We start from the raw sequence: 18,489 nt of genomic DNA, 5'->3' as shown, positions 1-18,489 counted from the left end.
GTAACAAAATGCTGCTTAAAACCAAAAACCCAAATGTATAAATTAAAGAGGTTTTAACTTTCCTTAAAAAGGTCTTTAAAACTCATAGTTTTTCACAAAACCCTGAGTCATATTGGCATTTTGGAAAATGTCTATTTGATTTTAAGAAATTAATCAATTCTTGGTGCTGCAATTTAAGTCAGTAATCTAAATATATTTTAGGAGAAAAGTTACATTTTTTTTTAAAGATTTTATTTATTTATTCAACAGAGATAGAGACAGCCAGCGAGAGAGGGAACACAAGCAGGGGGGAGTGGGAGAGGAAGAAGCAGGCTCATAGCGGAGGAGCCTGATGTGGGGCTCGATCCCAGAATGCCGGGATCACGCCCTGAGCCGAAGGCAGACGCTTAACTGCTGTGCCACCCAGGCGCCCCGAAAAGTTACATTTTTGATGAGCTCTGTGATTAGAATTTAAAACACTTAAAGATCTCCCATATACTCTCAAATTTGGTGATTTTGAACAGATTGTAATGTAAAAATGATTTTTAAAGTCTCCCTCCACAGTGAGGTCCTGTCATTTCATTGTTGCCCTCCTGTTCTCCAATTACCCAAATGTCTACATGCTGAACACGGTGCCTCCCTGACTTGACGATGGATTTGTGTAGCTGTCAATTCTAGATTTATTGCTTAGTTTGGGAATGAGCTGTTTCAATAGCACATGCCCTGCAGATCCCTCAGAACTAGCAAAAACCCTTCACTGGAAGCAAAATATTAGTCTATACTTCATCTGCTTGTAATTCTGAGATTATGTAGTTTTGTTTCCTGAATAAAGGTAGAAATCCAAAATGACAACAAAAATTTCTTAACTTCATCCTAACTCTGTGATATTGCTGTCTGGCAACAGCTATAGCCAAACCTATGATTTAAATTTCAAACTTAGTAAGTGAGAAATCATCTTTGAGAGCCAGAATACACAAAGCAGCAGTTGCAACAATATCCTTCTACAGCACATGCTAGAAAGAACATCACAAACACGTTGCCAAAATTATTAATTTTCTAGAAGAAAAACACATAAAGCAAATGTTCTTGAGGGACTAATACGTATGTGCCTTGAAAATGGCTCTAACTAGCAATAATGTATAATTGTTGAATTATATGCTCAAGACATTGGAATTCTTGTTAATTCATACTTTGTTTCATAACTAAATGTACTTGAGGAAACCAAATAAATACCTTTAAAAGCTGAAGTTCTGAGGACGCGGAATATTTTCTGGGACATAGCCCAGTGCTTTATACCTAAGAATTAGACAAGGAAAGGAAAGCGTGCAGGGACTGTTTGCTCTTTCTCTCCTTCATGTTTCTCCTAACCAGTCATGATTTGATAAAACACTATCACTTACGTGATCTGTCTTCAAGTTCAGTATCTCAGACAGAAGCCAACCTTTCTCTCTTCCAAACTATAGTATGTTTTAATCCTCTTAGATCTTTCTTCAGTTTTAAAGACCTGTGGCCATTTGGAATCTTCTCTCTTGTTCCTCCTCTAAACTCTTGTGATCACTAAGTTCCTCCTCTGAAATGCCTCCTCTTTTTGAGCAGTAAGATCAATGTTTTTACTCTCTTCCTTTCACATCTGGTTTGACAGGTCAAAATTCAAATTAGTTATAGGTACAACCTTGTTTTCTGTGTTTTTCTTTCTCATCTTCCCCAGAATTTAGAGTAGAGACTCTATTGCTGGTAAGAGCAAATAGAGGCTTTGTTGGTAGGTTTTTCAAAAACCTGACCCCACTGATGTAATCCTTACTACCCTCCCCACGTTGATAGCACCTTTTCTCAGATACCTCTTCACTGCCTCTCCATCCCTTTTCATGATCATTCCACTTCTTGGCCTTTGTTCCATGCCATCTCTGCCCCAGCTTCATTTTGCCTACTCAAATTCATCATAGTCTTCATTGAAGTCACAGAGCAAGTCCCGGAAGCTGCATTGTTTCCCCAAAGAGCACCCACATGGCCTTTCACTGCTGGAAGCTCTTTGTGGCACCTTTAATATACATTCTGTGACTTTCCTCGTGTTCTTTTATGGCCTCATGTGATCATGGCTATGTCTCCAAGAATATTTCAGACTTTTGGGGCAGAGAATATTGACGATCTTTTTCCAGTTACCCACCATGTTTTGTTGTTGGTAGTAGTGATGACATTCATTGTCTCCTTCGCATCCTGATGTCTACTCCTCCAAGTAATCTTTACATAGGAGACCATGGCTGTTCATTTGGAAATCCCTCTCTTCTTCAGAGAGAGGATTGCTGTGTGATTATAAATGCTTCTTTTGGCTTTTAAAAATAGCTTTATTGAGATATAATTTACATACTCTAAAAAGCACCCATTTTAAGTGTACAAATCAATGAATTTTAGTGTATCTACAGAGTGTAGTCTCCACTACAAATCTCATATTAGAATATTTTCATCACCTCCAAAACAAACCTCATACCCGTTTTCAAGTCATTCCTCTGTTGGTTGGCATTTAACACACCAATATTTTAAAATAATGCAAAAAAAAATAATGAATGCATTAGAACATCTCCATTCAATAGTGTGGCTATTGTTGAGGGAAAGTTATTAACCAATTTTTAATGGATTTTTAAATCTATTACAGGTTTCCCCATCACTCACCAGTGCTTAAAGCTGCTTGGTTAGGCACTCTAGTTGTAAAATTCTGTTTGTTTTTTGGTGCATCACACCCCAATGCATAAGAACATTTGGCTCTTGTGCAATGGCAGATCATTTTTGTATTTTAACAAGAAACTGTGTCAACAGGACAGCTAATACGGCCATCTTGATTGAATTGATGAGTCAATTTAGTGTTTACAACACTGTTAAAAATGATTATTTGACCAAGAACACTTGCCATTTTATTCAAGATTGTTAAATAATTTGAGTGTGGACATAGCCTTATATCTGCATTGATTAATTTAAAACTTGGAGCAAAGAAATTGGACCTAATACAAAAAAAAAAAGGAAGAATGTCTTTGGAGTCTAGCTATGTGTCTAGCTCCAAAACTCCATGCACTTCTTGAAAATTGACAATAGTCATGTAAAACATCTCATTAGGGGCACCTGGGTGGTGCAGTCGTTAAGCGTCTGCCTTCGGCTCAGGGTGTGATCCCAGGGTCCTGGGTCGAGCCCCACATCAGGCTCCCTGCTCTGCTGGGAGCCTGCTTCTTCCTCTCCCACTCCCACTCCCCCTGCTTGTGTTTCCTCTCTCACTGGCTGTCTCTCTCTCTGTCAAATAAATAAATAAAATCTTAAAAAAAAATAATAAAACCTCTCATTGAACAAATGGGCCTGGTTTATTGAGTGAAGACATGGATTTGTAGATGGCAGACCAGGACTTGCAGTTAATGGAGAGACCTTATGCACTTGTGATGACAGCCGGCACTTGGAAACCTTTAGTCAAAGGCTGAGATTTTGATACTCATTTGCTTCTTCATGGTTTTATGTGTAACCTGTTGATTTTACCTTTTTGGCATTTCTTGGATCTGTCCTCTTACAGCATCTCCCGGCACGAGCCCTCGTGCCTGCTCTTGGGTTTCTGCAGCTCAAGCCTGGTTTGTGTTTCTGCTTCTACTCTCACACCCCTTGCCCCTGACCTGGTCCTCAAGCTGACCTCTGCACAGCAGCCAGAGTGACCCTGACCCTTAAGACCGAATCCATTCAGGGCAGCTCCCTGCCATGTGCTTCCACCACCGAGACAACGAAGGGCAGGCTTCTTCGCACAGTTGGTAAGGCCCTCTGTGTCCTGTACCCTGCTCAGACCTCCTTTGCCGCCATTCCCCCGCACATTTGACATTCTGGTAACACTTTACTGCTGGATGCTTCTCTGCACACACCCTAATATGTCATGCTTCTCCTCAAGCAGTTCATTCTGCCTGCAGTGGTTGCCCCTCCATCTTTCTTCACATAGATAATTTGGATTCATTCTAAAAGACAGTTCAGGTGTCCTCATTATCGGAAAACCTTTCCTGGACCGCAGCTTAGGCGAAGACTCCTTCACTGGTGTGCCAGCGTCTTGCTCTCAGGGAGCAAGGTGTAGTCATCTCTGTGTTCCCAGTGTCTGGCAGGAGGTACCTCACAAAGCTTTGCTGACCTGAAGGCAATTTTGTTGAATAAGTAGCTAAATTTCTTGATTCATGGATCGCTTTTGCCGTTTTTGTGCTTGCTTTCTGAATGCGTGTTCAACTCGTTCTAATTTACTACCAGTGTTTTTTAGAACTTGGTGGGTACAAAAACACTTTCTCATCGTATCTAGGGGAGTGGATCAAGCCTGATCTTTGGATGAGAAATGAAAGGTAAAGGTCTGTGTGGTATTTCTTGCACTGTAATAACGCTAGGCCAGAAATGCTCTTTGATAACTTTAGTGTCAAGCTGACACAGTGTACCCAGACCCAATTTTGCAAGTGACTGGCTCTGATGGGTAATATTTTGGTGCTTGTTGCTTATCACATGAACAAGGAAAAACTATGAATGGAGGAATCCTTCCTCTGCCCCAAAGTTTTTTTTTTTTGTTTTGTTTTTGTTTGTTTTTTTTTCTTAGAAAGCAATGAGAAAGAGAACAGAGAGAGAAATTAAAGTAAAAGGAAAAAAAGAGTATATATAGGTTGGTAAAGAAATACAGAGAAGAGGTTGAGAAATCATTATAACAGAGCTAGGATGGGTCACCGGGCAGTTTTATACGCAAACATCAGATCTTCAGAGAAATTATTCCTTTCCAGAATATTTCAGAAGCCAAAATTATATATGCCACAAATTATTTTTCAAGAAAATCCATTTGGCTGGATTTAACCTTAGGAGTTAAAGACCTACAATCATCATTTTTTTTTTTTTACATTTTATGATATTTTGAGGTTTTCTTTTCTCAAGATTTGACCAAATTATTAAAACAAATGGAAGAACATGGATTTCTCCCAGATGGTTTGAGCACTGCTTTATAATCTGGTTAGCATGCAGAGGTGACAGAATGTTCTTTTGTTTTGTTGGTAAACTCTGGGTATGGATGTCCAGCTTTAAAATGAACATCATTTGTGAAAGTTGTTACATCACTTGCTTCTAGAATTTTTACAATAAATCCATTTCTTCTGTCTTTTTGGTACTGAGTTAAACATTTCTTGTAGGTGAGCTTCCTCCCAGTATAAAGGCAGATTTGAATTCACTGTCTTTTTGACATTAAAAAAAGGGTAAGTGTATTGATAAATTGTGTGATGAATGGTTGTGTAGAAACCATTGACAGACATTGCATGGTGAATTACAATTTAAAATAAGGCTTAATTTTCATATATATATATTCATTCTTGTAAATTAGACTCAATCACATGCCTTTGCTTTTAGCTACATATCTATGTAAAATAGTACATTTGAAAGTAGTTTATTTTAAAATGAGACAAAATTTTAAAAATTGACTCAGAGCAAAATTGAACAATGGGGAGAATGAACTTCCTTTGACCTGGGATAAATGAAAAAGTGATTTCAACCAAAAATAACATTTCTCCCTATAGAGCAGGAAGGTAATATATGGAGATACCTTTGCAGCCTCCAGACGTGTGATTTCAGGCTGCTGCCAGATGTTATATGTGCTCCAGGAGACCTCACAGAATTGGGTAGAAAGTGTGGAATATGCTGCCTGAGCCACACACAAGGAGGACCGTGGACCAATGAGAAAAGATTGCTGCATGAATCAAGTTGCTGTAAGAGGAGACTCAGAAGTGTCCAGTGCTTGCCTTGGTTTCCCCCCGTCAAACAGGAGGCAAGGCCAGGTGGAGTGGGAAGAACCAGATCCCACACATACTCCTAATCTCTTTCCTCCTCCTCCTCCCCTAGGATGTGGGACGAAAGGGCATGGAAGGAGGCGGTTCAGATTATGCAGAATTCGCTTCAATTTAAATTTCAGGTCATAATAATATGCCTGCAATGGTTAAGCCTGCCAATTATATATATTCTCCTATTATATATGGGCCAATTTTTTCATTTATTTATTCATTTCTTCCTTCCTTCTTTCATTTAGATATTAAACATTAATGGCATTATCATTTTGCTCATTTACGTGTTAAACATTACTTGCATTATCATTTTGCTAGGAGCTGATGGTGAGACAAGGCAGGGACCCAGCCTGCAAGGAACCTCTGAATGGGCGTTACCAGCCACTGCTCTTGGAGTTGGGTCCAGTTGGAGATATACTCAGTAAAGTCGTAAATTGAGCAAATAACTTGATTGTCGCACATCATGATATGTCCTGTGAAAGAAGTGAACAGGATATAATGATCGAAAACAATGCTTGAGAGCCTTTTTGAGGCGGGGACATGGAGGCTCGCACTGAGAGTAAAGAGGAGCCAGCTCTGCAAAGAAGGGGAGAGAACATTCCAAGCAGAGGGAATAGCATGTGCAAAGGCCTGGACGTTTGCCCTCGTTGGGGTGTGAAGGAGCGTGGCATTTTCAAGGCACAGAGAGAGGACTGTTCTCTCCTACAGCTGGAGCCATGAGTACGGGAGAGAGCGGCTCGAACCAGGATGGGGGGGTGCACGCCAGCTTATGCGGGGTCTTTTAAGGCCCGGCAAGGAGCTTGGATTTTCTTCGAAACGAAATGCGAAGTCATTTAAAAGGGCTTAGTCAGGGGTGAAATTTGAACTGGTTTAGGTTTTAAAAAGAATGCCAGGCCTGCTGTGTGAAGAACAGATGCAGGTGGGCAGGAGAGGAAGGAGGAGAGCCATCACGAGGCTCCTGAACCGGGCTGGGTGAAGGGCGGTGCCCGGTGTCCGGTGTCCTGTGGTGGTGGCGGTGGTGCTGGTGGTGGCGGGGTGGAGGCGGTCGCGAACATGCGGGGCCAGGGCAGACCGCAGGGAGCGCCCGCACGCCCGACTGGGAGTTGTTCTCCGCTCCTAATGCCCAACTCTGTGGAGCCCTGCGGCTCGGGGAACACAGTTTGAAAATCATGAATCCATATGTAATACAGGTAAAAACGAGGTTGACTGACGTTTTCAGACACGTAACCATCATTTGACTCAACCGACCCGATTACCCAGTGGTGGGGTCCAGGGTCCTTCTGAAGCTAAGATCCTAGTTTGTCGTGTTCAAAGGTGACAAGGCACTTTTCGATGGTGGGAGTATATTTATTGAGGTATACAAAAACTGTTGACCACACGTTTTATTTAAAGTATTCTTTGGAGGAAATACTTTCTAAATCCTTGACTTTCAGTCTTCCGACTGAAATCTCGTGATTGGAAGTCAAGATCAAAGGGACAACCTGAGCAAGGGAAAAGTCCATCAGGAGAAAGAAAGAGCAAAGAGAAATAGAATCCATGATTGAATGGCACACACACACACACACACACACACACACACACACACAATCAAACTAAGTCATGATGCCGGGCTTGATTTCAATTTTGAAAAACTATCGACCCCTCTTTCAACGAGTGGTGTTTGGGAGAGGAAGACAATGATGTTTTGCTTTTCAGGCTTTAGGCAGGTTGTGCTTCTGTATTTAATTTTGCTGCAGTAACACATGTCCTGATGGAGTGCAGGCTTGATTATTGTAATTCTCTTTTAGTAGGACTTCCAGCAGGGCTTTTCTGTCACTTGCTGCTCGTGCAGAATGCAGCAGCACATCTGCTGGCTGATTTGAGAATGGGCAATCAGATTACCCCGTCTTGTATAATTTGATATGTGTGGGTCACTGAGGACTCTGCAATGTTTCTTTGTTTCTCTCTGTCTCTCTTTCTCTCTCTTTTTAAAAAGGATGAAAATTACATTTCCTCCATATCCAAGCCTATCTATTTTCATAATCATTTATCTTTTCTTAGAATTGTGAGGCAGTTTACCTACTCTCAAGTCACCTGTCATTTTAGGCTAAAGGTGTATCTGTATGCTGTTTGTCATGTGGATGACAGGGAAAAAAAATGAGACTGTGATCAAAGATTATGAGGCACTGTTTTAATAGATTTTATTCCTACTTAGTGAAAGAAGCTTATATCCCATGGAAAGATGAACAGTTTCTATTCTATTCCTTCTATTCTATTCTATTCTATTCTATTCTATTCTATTCTATTCTATTCATTCTGTTCCATTCCATTCCATTCCATTCCATTCCATTCCATTCCATTCCATTCCATTCCATTCCTTTTTATTCCATTTCTTCCTTCCACTCACAGATTCTTAAGCTTGCCAACAGCTTGGAAGAGGGAGACAGCTGCTGTGATATTGCAGCTTTGCCGGTGGTTGGTAATGTAGCTTTTGACCCACAGGGTTAGTGAATGTTGGAAAAGCTGTGGATGGAGAGGTCAAGTCAGGAGTCATGACACTGTGGACTTCTGGACTGCCAGGTGCCTCTCTTCGTTGTTCCATGAGTATCCTAGTTTAAGGTTGTTCAGAATGGTGGGAATTTGGATTGGAAGAGAGATTAGCAATGTGTGTGCAACTCAGGGCTCCTACCCAGAGGGGAAATGTAAGACAAGGCACACGGGTAGGGAGCACACGTCCTGCTTTCAAGGCCAGATGGTCATTGGACCTCTGGTTTCCTTCACTGGCAAGTTTACTGATGTTAAATTGAGTGTGGGAGGAGGACGAAACGATAGGAAAGGGTGGCAGGCAGCTCAAATGGTCGTATTCCACTCACCTCAGGTGCCCCCACAGGTAGGGGCCGGCCGACTCTAGGGAGAGTATCTCAAGGGGCATCTGTCATAACTAACCATTTCCTAATTGTCTAGTATCATCTGGAAGGAAGGAAATCAATCTTTCTCTATGGTCTTTTATAACATTTACTCCATTTATTCTTTTGAAACTTTTAGTCACTACGGTCAATGCTCATTTAACTTTTCAAAAGACAAGAACACATTTTAGGAAGGAGGTAGAGCTCTTGTGGAAACTGTAATTTTCATGGTTAAGCACTAGCGTGATTTACTTGAGGCGTTGACTGCCTGGGTGTAGGCTGCGGTGAAAGCCCTAGCCCTGAATTACAACACCAGTGTCTCTGTCGCCAGGTTCCGTTACATCTCTGCTCTTCAATGTCTTCATGTGTACAATGTGGATAATCGTATCATCCTCTCAGTGTTGCTGTGAGGATTAAATGAGATAATAATTGTGAAACTCTTGCCAGCACCTTTTCCTGCCTCCTTCAAAGTTAATCTTGGTTCTATGAAGGAACAAAGTTAAATTTTTTTTGTTATTTAAGTATAATTTCTCTCTTTTGTGATGCATTTTCATCTTGGGAAATAGCTTTATTTAAGCACATTTCTCCCTTCCTTCCTACCTTCCCTTTTTTCTTTTTCCCAAATCCAGAGATGTCTGTTTTTGTTTTTTTTTTTTTAAGATTTTATTTATTTATTTTCGAGAGAGACAGAGAGAGAGAGCACGAGCAGGATGAAGGACAGAGGGAGAAGCAGACTCCCTGCTGAGCAGGGAGCCCAACACAGGACTCTGGGATCATAACTTGAGCTGAAGGCAGGTGCTTAACCAACTGAGCCACCCAGGCACCCTCCTTCCTTCCTTCTTCCCATCCTTCCTTCCAATAAATGGTTAAAGCAGGCAGACACAAAGATAGTCTTTTCTACTTAGTCTAAAGACCAGATTAGTGATTGTGACTATAGTAAACTAATCAAATTCTATTATAAATTTGAGAAAGACGTTCACTTTAACATTGTTTTATCTTTTAAAACAGAGTAGTGTACCTGAAGATTTATCTTATGCAAATACAGTGGAAGCATTATGTAAGAGACTAACATGCTCCATTTAGAGGGAGGTCTAAGAAAAGCCAGAGCAGAGGGAATCCTAACGAGTAAGCATTTTCATAGATGGACTGTTCCACTGAGATCAGAGAGTGGTTAGTAGAGAGAAGGAGGATGGCTGTAATTAGCATTGGATGCTTAAAGCAAGGAAGTCTTATTTCATGGAGCAGGGAAAGCCATCCTTGCTGTGTAAATATCATTGCTTCTGCTGGAATACTGTTCAGTGTCAGTCTCAGGTTGGTGATCAGAGAGCCTCATCCTTGGGACACTTCTCAACCAAGGAGTACTAAAGCTCTTGAGAGAGTGTGAACGTCAAGGTTACCCTTGGCTTTATGGACTTACAGTGATATATTGCGGGGCTCTGTTAGGGAATAGATTAATTGGCTTTTGGAGGGATTTCAGTTTAAATTTGGACTCTCTAAGCCAGGAGTGGGACCTTTATTTGGCTGTTCATTATAAATAAACAGGTCTTCAGTGAAGCTGTCTCCTAGTCAGAACCTATGGGGCAGGGAGCCCATCATTGAAGGCATTGTTTCTTGTGAATGAAGGGTATGTGACCATAGGAGGCTACATTACAGTATTGTTTTTAAACATTTAGAGGAGATTACCCTATGGCTTATACTCGGAAGTAACACATTAAATATTTTGGGGGCGTATGCTAGCATCAGTCAGTTCATGAATTTTAATACAAGTGTGGGGGAAAAAAAATTTGTGCCATGCCCCAGCCTGTGGCTTCCCCAGGACATGTCCACGGGGGGAGTCTGACAGACACTGCTCTATCTGAAGGAGACATTTTCTGATGCTACTCTTGAAGGCAACAGTAGGCTGCAGGTGGTGGCAGGACTTGAGGAAATTTCTTTCTCTTTGGGGTCTGGGAAGGAGATGCCGGAAAGGATAGGACTTGAGGCTTGGAAGGGATGGGGTGAGCTTGGAGGCATCCTAGACAAGTGTCTAGATTTTTGTGATTAATATGCTTCCCAACTCTTTCACAAAAACACTTCTGAAGATCCCTAAGGGAATTTATGTAGATTGCATGGGGTTTTTAAAAAAATATGCCTTATTACAGCATGGTGACTATAGTTAGCAATACTCTATTGAATATTTGAAAGTTGCTAAAGGGTAGATCTTAAAAGTTCTCATCTTGAGAAAAAAATGTAACTCTGTGTAGTGATGGATAATTAAATTTATTGTGGTAATGATTTCAAGCTGTGTATACATACACGAAATCATTATGTTGTACACCTAAAATGAAGACAGTGTTGTATGTTAATTACATCTCAAAAAATGTGCCTAATAAATTATCTTCTGACTCATAATATTGTAGATGGATCAAGTCCACAAAACCTTTTAAGTGATCAGTGTAGCTTTAAAGAAATAGCTGGATTCATAGAGAATTTTTGTTTTGAGATTTAATTAATATTTTTATGAATGTGTGTGATTAATTTCATTTCTTTCACAGTCTTTTTTTTCTTTCTTTTTAAGTAGGCTCCATGCCCAGCGTGGAGCCCAATGCAGGGCTTGAACTCATGACCCTAAGATCAAGACCCCAGCTGAGATCAAAAGTCAGATGCTCAACCAACTGAACCACCCAGGCACCCCTTTCACAGTTTTTTTGTTTTGTTTTGTTTTGTTTTTACAGTGTGNCAAAAGTCAGATGCTCAACCAACTGAACCACCCAGGCACCCCTTTCACAGTTTTTTTGTTTTGTTTTGTTTTTACAGTGTATATGTATGTGTTTTCATTTATGGAAATGGCCAAAGACCTTATTGAAAAACAGAGAGTACAAGCTGGCTTGGGTTTAGCTCAGCTCTGACTCAGGTCTTGTGACCATGAGAGAGTCACTTCGCTTCCCCTGTCCTCAGTTACTTCAGTCATAAAATGAGAGAACCGATGCAGGTGCTTAGATTTGTATGGATATTTGTAAAATAAGTGATGCTGCTTGTGTGTAAATATGCTTTTAATGTGTCTAGGCCATTGCTTATCGTTTTCACTCGCCATTATGAAGGGGACGCTCACACGGAGGAGTGGAATAGGAATGTGGGGGGGAGGGGGCAGGTAGTGCAGGACACAGAGCGTTGTGTGGATGCAGACGCTGGTGTACCAGGAACCGAGGAGGGTCATTAGCACAAGTCTCTGCACCCATGGTCCAAAAAATTACAGCCAAAAGAGAGAGATTTGGACCAAGTGAGCAGTTCCCAATCTGTGTACTCACATCAGCTAGCAATATTGAAAAAACAATGTTTGGGAATTGATAAATTATTTTTAGTAAGGACGTTAAATGATGTTAAATGATGTATTACCTTCTTTTTATAAACAGGCTGACATTCAAATATATAAAATATGGAGAGCATATATTACCAAAAAAGAGATAGGTCTTTAAATTCAGCAAATGTATCTTTTGGGAGACTCATCCCATTGTCCTTACTTTTCTAATTTTTTCTTGGCCTGGTAAAAAAGGTATCTTGCATGGTCACAGGCCTTGCGGCTGGTGTTTAGAACCCAGCGAGTGTAGTTTCTGAAAGAGAGCTATTATGTGAGTGCTCTCTTAGGCTTTTTTAAAATCCCGAGAGTCGAATGTTTAGTGGTGCTAGTAATGCAGAGACTGGAGAGGAAGAACAGCTCCTGCTTGTTGCCTTCTTGGGACACCAGCCGAGCTGCTGTGTGTGGATGGAGGGAATGCGTGCGTGAGCACATGTGCCTTTGCAAACAGTGGGGAGCACTGTGATGGAACCTTTGCAACCCTGCTGGGATTATCATCTTTAGATCCAGTTTTACAATTAGAAGGGTATGAATAACATAAATAAACTGATGGTGATTTACCTTGCTTTTTAAATTTCATTTCCTGGAGTTTAATGACTTGAGTTTTGTGAAAATCTCCATTATCAGTCGGGGGGTAGCCCACCCATCTAAAATTATTTGTTGAGTGTCTGAGAAATAACTTTTCCCCAAGGAAGTCCAGCATTGACATAGCACTGATTTAATTGTTAAACAATTCTGCTTATTTTTCCATAGGCTTTTGGCCGCATGTAGCCTTCTGGCATTCTGGGGGCGATCCCTAGCCTTGTAGTAGTATTGTCTGTGCGAATCAATCTACACTGGAGTGGAAAGCCTGCTTTCAGGGGACTCAGTCTCCCCTTTGTGTTTGGGGGAATGATCACAACCAGTCATCTCCTGGAGGCAGAGATAAGTGTATCCTTCTGCCCTATCATGATTCTCTAATTGCACACGACCAATGTCTGTCTAGAATGTGAGCTTCCTACTACCAGAAGCCATGATTTCTTGTTGGAAAGTTGTAGTATGTATAGTGACATAATAATCAACATCCCTTAAGAAGCTAGAAAGCACCTTGGATTATTTCTGTTAGCACATGCGTGTCCTCTAAGCTTTGGCTCTTTTCTGCTCAGTCCATTTGGCGGGCAAGAGGCCAAAGTTAGTCTTGGCCCAAAGGCACACCACAGTGGGAGGAGGGTGAGGGAGGGACGTGTCTCCCCTTGTTTAAAGTCACACAAGGACCTTAAAAGACATCCCTCTGATGTCTATACCAGGTTACTCTTTCCCTCAATGAGGGATGTTAAGTTCATTAAGTGGAAATTTTACTGTACTCAACTCCATCTGAATGTTGTGTGTAATTGAATTTACTGTCTTTTTTTTTTTCCTTTTGGTGAAGAGAAGGCTCTCTAAAGATGGGAAAACAAAGGAAACAGGCCCGTAATACATTGAAAAGGTAGCAGCCTAGAAAATGATGTGTGAGTGAGTTTGTTCAGCTTGCCTCCTGAATTGCCACTGTGTTGTGTGTTCTTGTATTTGGACTTACCTTTCCTCAGCCCCATTCATATCGCCATCTTCCCAGTCTTGACAAGTACTGGTCAAGCAGGTCTCAACTCTGCTATTTGAGCTTCTCCATGATTCCTCTGCTCCACATGTGCTTACTGAGCACCAGCAAAGCAGCAAGCGTGGTGATAGGGCCTGGATATAAGAAAAAGATACAAGCCCACGTTTGATGAGCATGGATTCTTGTGCAGGAGAGAGATGGGTAGTGTAGGAGGAAGGTCTGGAGTCCAGGAAGGCTTTGCAGAAGGAGGTGAAGCCCATCTTGAGGGAATGGGCTTCATCAGACAAAGGGGACTTGCAAGGAGAAGGAACTGTGTGAGGAGGGATGAAAGGACGCTGATTTGAGAGGTGGCATCAATTCAGAAGTTAGCGCAGGGTGACTTGAGGGTGGGTGTCGGTAAGAGTGGCTGCAGGGAGGTTTGACAGGTAGGGCAGAGACAGTGGCTGGAGCCAGGCCCCCTCACTGTGGTTCCCACCGTCCCCAGCAGAGAGCCTCAGCACTGACCACACCTGCCTTGTACCATCTTGTTCCTTTTCTCACCTGGGCCCTTACTGACGTTTTCCCCTTGCTCGGAGTGTACCATTTCCCCAGATCTTCCTGTCTTTAAGGCACAGTTCTCATGCCACTTGCTCTAAAGAGAATTTGTAGACTTCTTGGGCCTTCTGTGCAATGCCTTCTGTTTCTAAACTTCTTTTTTGGGGTAGAATTTACATAATATAAAATTGACCATTTTAACCATTTCTTTTTTTTTTTTTAAGATTTTATTTATTTATTTGGCAGAGAGAGAGAGACAGCGAGAGAGAGAGAGAGGGAACACAAGCAGGGGGAGTGGGAGAGGAAGAAGCAGGCTTCCAGTGGAGGAGCCCGATGCGGGGCTCAATCCCATAACGCCGGGATCACGCCCTGAGCCGAAGGCAGCCGCTTAATGACTGAGCCACCAGGCGCGCCCATTTTAACCATTTCTGAGTGTACGGTTCTGTGGCATTAAATACCTTCACGTTATTGTGCACCATCACCACCATCCATCTCCAGAACTTTCTCATTTTCCCAAACTGAAACTCTGTGCCCTTAAATACCAGCTCCCCCTTTCCCCATTTGCCCCCGCCCTGGCAACCACCAATCTGTCTTCTGTCTGTGACTTTGATTACTTTAGGAACTGGAATCATACGGTATTTTTGTGACTGGCTTCTTTCACTTAGCATAATACCTTCAAGTTTCATTCATGATGTAACATGTATCAGAATTTCCTTCCTTTCTAAGGCAAAATAATATCCCGCTGTATGCATATACCTCCTTTCACTTATCTGTTCATTCCTAGATGGACGCTTGGGTTGTTTCCACCTTTTGGCTGTTGCCTAAGACTGCTGTGCACATGGGTGTACCAATTATCAGTTTGAGTTCCTGAGTTCACTTCTTTGGGGTGTTCCTTTACTTTTATTATTTATTTATTTATTTGTTTGTTTGTTTGTTTTAGAGAGGGAGGCAGGAGGGGCAGAGGGAGAGGGAGAGAGAGAATCTCGAGCAGGCTCCATGCCCAGCCGCACACGGAGGCCGACGTGGGGCTCAATCTCACAACCCTGAGACTATGACCTGAGCCGAAATCAAGAGCCGGGTGCTTAACCGACCGAGCCACCCAGGCGCCCCGGTGTTCCTCTATGTTTAAGAGGTTAGTTGAGTCTGTGTTACACAATTTGGTATGAAATCATTTATTGTTTCCTTTATCGGTGATATTATTGTCATACTTTGGAAGACCTCCCAGGTGGCATGGAATAGGTGCCTCGTGTACAGCAGCAACCGTGGCCACTCACAGTTGCTGAGTGCTTGCTTCGTACGAGGCAGTCCGGTGCCTGCTTCACATGCAGTAACCCATTTCATCCTCTGAATAACCTCATGAGAAGAACACTTACCATCCCTGTTTTACAGATAGGGAAACAGAGGCACTGAGCAGTTGTGTATGTATAAGGGCAGGTAGCAGATAAGAGGTATATATTATTAACTCTCACAGCACCTCCGACCAGCAGATTTTATCATCTTCATTTATTCACATGAGAAAATTATTGCTCTGAGCAATTCATCGGCATTCCTAATAGCATCCAGTTACTAAGCAGCAGAGTTCAAATACCCTGTTTACTTGACTCCAGTTCCCATGTCCTTTCCACTGCAGTGTACTTAACTTTTCTATTCTATTCTTTCCTATCCCATCCTATCATTTTATTTATTTTTTTTAAAGGATTTATTTATTTATTCGATAGAGATAGAGACAGCCAGCGAGAGAGGGAGCACAAGCGGGGGGAGTGGGAGAGGAAGAATCAGGCTCACAGCAGAGGAGCCTGATGTGGGGCTTGATCCCAGAATGCTGGGATCATGCCCTGAGCGTGAAGGCAGACGCTTAACCGCTGTGCCCCCCCCGGCACCCCNTGATGTGGGGCTTGATCCCAGAACGCTGGGATCATGCCCTGAGCGTGAAGGCAGATGCTTAACCGCTGTGCCCCCCCGGCACCCTNGGCACCCCCTATCATTTTATTTTTAATCAGATTGCACATTCTTGAGAGACAAAAACATCCTTCCGATTCTTTTCCAAGTACAGAGTCAGTGATCGCTACATAGTTGATTTCTCATTGTTAGGTTAATAAGCAGATAAATGGATAGGATTCAAGGAAAGGACGGAATAGTTTTGAGTAGAGACTTGAGGAATTTGAGGACAAGGAAATGGGAAGAAGTAATTTTAAACAATACTTTCACAAAGAAATGAGTGCTCACTAACCATTGTTTTTCTTTTGTATTTCCGTAATCTGTAAGTATGTCGTAATACATGGAATGCAGTGTTACATATGCTGCGTCCTGTGGGGGAAAAAACCCCATTGATTATTCACAAGAGTTACACTACTCTCGTGAATTATTAAAATTTGCTAATGAGATGAGAAGCAGCCCCAAACTCCCATCAGGCTGCTCTTTCTGCTCCTGCCATGGAGGGGCCTTTTCTGTGAAGAGGGGAGAGCTTGCGGGGAGCCAGACTGGGAGAGGATGGCTGACAGGAAGAGTCAGTGTGAGGATGGATGGCCCCAGAGGGAGGAGGGCACGCGTGAATTGAGAAGTAGGATCCATCCATTATATAAAAATAAACAATAAGCAACTTTTGAATCACAATGCTGTATTTCCTTCTGGGATTCAAATGACTACACAAACCACTTGAGCTTCATTTTTATGGTTTATGAAGCTCAAGGGAATTATATGCTCGTAATTTATAGTTGCTGGTTCCATGTAGTATTTATGGCTCCGTATGCTATGTATGATGATATCGTGTGCATGCCTGTACACAGGCTTTAATTAATGACCTAGAGATTATCCTTGGCCTGACTTATTGATGTCTGTGTGTTGGAAAACATGTGCTTCCATCCCGAAAAAGAAGAGCGGTTCAGGGCCAAGAGCAGTAGCCTGGGAGTTTGGAGTGAAATTTCATGCCACTTGCAGATTCAGTCGTTGGAATTCTGCGTGTATTGTGCACCTTTCCAGCTCATCCTCTAAGCTTTCGCAATAAGTGAAGCAATTAAAAGTTAAATTAGATTCTGAATCCCTCGGAATCAATTTCTTTCCTATATGTTTTGGAGAGTGCCATGGACATAAAAGTGGCAATTGATTTTGGGGGGTTATTCTTTTTCTGAGAAGCAGTGAGTCTTCTCCATTTCCTGGAGTTGGGAGGGAGCCCTGCAGGGGACCCGTGCAAGCATGTCTTTTGGGGTTTCCATTTGTGAAGAGCAGAGGGAAAGCCAGGAATGCAGGTTGCAATTTTATTAACTTTTTTCTTTAGAGCGACTCTTGCTAAAACTAGATTTTAGAGTGCTAAAGTGACTTAATTAGATTGAGATCATTAGTGGCTTTCAAACTTTTAAAAATCCATAGATCTCTTTTTTTTAAAGAAGGGGATGTGTAGAAGCTGACGGAACAGGTGCAAGAGTAGCTGCCCTCGTCCCTTTGGGTATTTGAGAAGCAGTGAGGCTCATTGGCTAAAGTATGAACTGTGGGGGTAGACTGCTTGGGCTCAGGTCCCATGTTTTCCCACTTACTGAGATGGGCAAGTTACTTAGTTTCCTTGTACCTCAGTTTCTCCACCTATAAAATGGGGATGATAAGAATAAAAGCTGCCACATGGGGTTGCTGTGAGGATTAAAGAGAGTTGCTCTGAGTTAAGTGCTCACAACACTACTTGCTGTGATCCCTCCTATCAGCTGCTGCTTGTACTGTTGAACCTACCCCACAGCTCAGTGAAGCAGCTTGAACACCTCGGAGTTATTCAGATATTCATTGTATACCTACCGTGTGCCAGGCACAGGTCTAAGAGCTGGGGAGATGGTGGTGAACCAAACAAAGTCTGCTTTTCTGGCTCTTAGATTCTGTTGTTCTAGCCCAGGGGTTGGCAAACGTTTTCTGTAAGGGGCCAGACACTCAGTGTTTTAGGCTCTGCAGCCCATCCTGTCTCTGTCATCACTGCTTAACCTTGCCATTGTAGCACCAAAGCAGTTATAGATAATATGTAAGTGAATGGGCATGGTTGTGTTCTAATAAAACTTTATTTACAAAAACAGGAAGTGGGCTGTATTTGGCGTGAGGGCTGAGATTTGCTTCCCCCTGTTCCAACCTAACCTCTCCTTTTATGAACTAGACAGTTGAGGCCCAGATTACATAATAGTGACAGAATCAAAACCAGAACATTGTTTCAGACATCCTGTGCAATACTTTTTCCTTTTTCCTGTGTTCTCTGGCCTACTGGCTTTGTGAGGACCCATTTTTTCCCTTGTCTTTTATCAAACTGCACAGTGAGTTGGGTACAAGTGGGGTGACCGAGAGTCTTACCAGTAGATCCTGTGATTTGTCTGCTTTTGTATCTCTATTCAGATGGCGTATTTGCTCACT

The sequence above is a fragment of the Ailuropoda melanoleuca genome, chromosome 9 (genome assembly GCF_002007445.2).
Source record: "Ailuropoda melanoleuca isolate Jingjing chromosome 9, ASM200744v2, whole genome shotgun sequence".
Classification (NCBI taxonomy): Eukaryota; Metazoa; Chordata; class Mammalia; order Carnivora; family Ursidae; genus Ailuropoda; species Ailuropoda melanoleuca.
This window is presented reverse-complemented; position numbering follows the sequence as displayed.